This window comes from Dendrobates tinctorius, unplaced genomic scaffold (genome assembly GCF_039654945.1).
Source record: "Dendrobates tinctorius isolate UK_male_01 unplaced genomic scaffold, ASM3965494v1 ptg000120l, whole genome shotgun sequence".
NCBI classification, from domain to species: Eukaryota; Metazoa; Chordata; class Amphibia; order Anura; family Dendrobatidae; genus Dendrobates; species Dendrobates tinctorius.
The window spans coordinates 20,009,742-20,012,740 of NW_027361788.1; positions in this window are offsets into that span (position 1 = coordinate 20,009,742).

Genomic DNA, 2,999 nt, shown 5'->3' on the forward strand with positions numbered 1-2,999 from the left:
ACAACCTGAATACATGTGGGAATTCCCTAACAAACAGGCATTCCGCACATGTATTCAGCCTGTCTAGCAGCCGCAAATCATGCAGCTGAGGCGACAAATACTAAATCTCCGAGCACATACAAATACTCGGAGGACACATGAGCATGCTTGGGAAAACCAGAGCGGGTATACTCACGCATCACTAATTAAGAGTTGATTAATTTTATAGTTCCATAGAGAAGACCCAGAAGGATGTGGCGAGACCAAATATGTCTTTTTTTGCTTTAATTTTTGCATTGGATAATGGCCGCGATTTTGTTATATATATATATATATACACACAAGAAAAGTTTGTAACAAAAAACAAACAAATATATAGTTTTGGGGATTTTTTTTTTCAACAAACTTTTTTATTACTTTTTTCTTTATTTTTCAGTCCCACCAGAGATAACTTGAACCTGTGATTGAGTTATCTCTTGTACTGTATTCACATGCAACTGCAGACAAAATGGGGTTAAAAATAAACACAATCACATCACAGTAGAAAAATATTCATGTCCGTGGACTAAGTATATAGCATATTGCAGGAGTTTCACAGTGTGGGACTTGGTAGAAAGTGATGAATTGAGAGATCTTTATACACCACATGGCCCCACTCTGTGGTTTTTGTGGTCTGCTGCTCATTGACTGTTGTTCCTCCTAGACTCTTCACAATAGTTCACCTAGACAAATCTATCAGACCAGAAATGCCACTTCTCCATTCATTGTCTACAGGACTGCCAGAGATAACCCAGCGCTATACTCCGCTATCTCCAACAGTCCTATAGACAAGAAATGGAGCCATTACCCACATGTCATCAGTTCAGAGCATCGACCAGATCAGACTCCCCACAATCAGCAACTTTGCACCTATCCACCAAATAATTGATGATTTGCTAAGTTGCAGGCCGCCTTACAAGCGGTTTAGTTCAACAAAAAGAACTACCAATGTCTGTCTATGGGCTCATACTCACTGGTGCGAAAATCGGATGAGTGCAATCCGATTAAAAATTGGATTGCACTCTGACCAATGTTTTTCAATGGTTGACATCTCATTTGTGATTTTTTTTTTTCTCATCCGAAATCGGACTGAGAAAAAAATCGCAGCATGCTGCGATTTTCAGGTGAAAATCGCCAATGCAAGTCAATGGGTGCGATAAAAAAATCTATAATAATAATAATAATGGCGCGAGTGTTGTCCGAATTATACACACCGGTGTCCTTTGAAAAAAGCCGGCAATTCATATGCGGCTACTGTACAATCACACTGACGTTAGAATAGAATAGATAGTATAGATATATACACATAGAATACACAGATATATATGTGTGTGTCACTGACATGTATATATCTATGTATTCTATGTGTATATATCCTATCTATTCTTTTTTGAGCTGTCAGTGTGATTTTACTGTATAGCCGCATATGAATTGCCGGCCTATCTATCTATCTATCTATCTATCTATCTAATATATATACATATCTATGTGAGTGTGTTTTGAAGATTCTTTTGTTTTAAAACAATGTGTACAGTTTGTTTTTTGCAATGCTATTTTAACATAAGTTTTTACATGGAGAGAACTGCTCTATGTAAAACCTCATGTTAAAATCGCATTGAATACGGATGTCATATGGAAAAATCGCACTGAAATTGCATTACACTCGCATGAGAATCGCATAGAATCGGTCCGTTTTTTCCATCCAGAAAACGGACCGTTTTTTTTAATCGCAAATGGGGATGAGCCCTATGGAGCGCGTACGGCTGTGTGCTTGCTTGTATGCACCTGTTTGCATAGGTGTGTGGCTAATACATGTGAACCCAATAAAATGGAGGTGAGTCTAAATATTTTGGGTTATATCAGGGCTTATTCACCAAACAGTTTTTTGCCAGGATTCTGACGCAAAAACTGTTCGAAATTATGCAAAAAAGTTTTGCAACTTTTACTCCAGTTCTGGCGACTTTTTGACTTTGCAGGAAAGCAAATTCTTCAAAATTTACGCATTCTTCACTAGCACTAGTGCACTCTTCATGAAAAGTAGCATATGAAATGCCATTATTTATGAATCGGGGCCTAAGTGTGTTCTATCCCTTCTGACTCTTCTGTATCAGTCTTATGCATTGTATTTGCTTATATGACTGTTTTATGAATCCCAGCACCCAAAAACACCTTAAAACAATGATATAATATGATAAAATGTATACATAATGTGCATAAATTAGGATATGCATACGATTAACAATTATATAATTTTATAAAAGCATTAATAAATACAGGAAATTAAATGCCTAAAAGCATATTTTTGGGAAAGACCCTAATGTAAGGTTAATTACAGTCTTTCCCTAGTATTAATATCAATAAATATTGGTGTAAGGTCCTGAACTGGTACAGGACACACGTAATCAGATCGTTACAATGCTTGTTATATCTTTCATAGGTATTTATTTGAGTGAATATGCGTATTGGTCACGACTATTGGTAAAGATTACTTCATCCAATTAGATTAAGAGGTTTGTCCAGGCTTGTGAATCCTCACAGTGCGCACAGTGCAAGCTGTCAGGATTTTCCGGCGCTAAGTATACGATATGCATATTTCCGACTAGACTTATCCAGCTTCACTCCATTCACATTGAGCAAGGCCAGATATGTCTAGTCGGCATGCGATCGCATACTTGTGGTCACAGGTAGTGATGAGCGAGTATACTCGTTGCTCGGGTGTCCTCCGAGTATTTTGGCGTGCTCGGAGATTTAGTCTTTGTCAACGTAGCTGCATGATTTGCGGTTGCTAGACAGACTGAATACATGTGGGTATTGGCTGCTTGTTAGGGAATCCCCACATGTTCAGGCTGTCTAGCAGCCACAAATCATGCAGCTGCATCAGCAAAAACTAAATCTCCAAGCACGCCAAAATACTCGGAGGACACCTGAGCATGCTCGGGAAAACCCGAGCAACGAATATACTTACTCATCACTAGTCACAG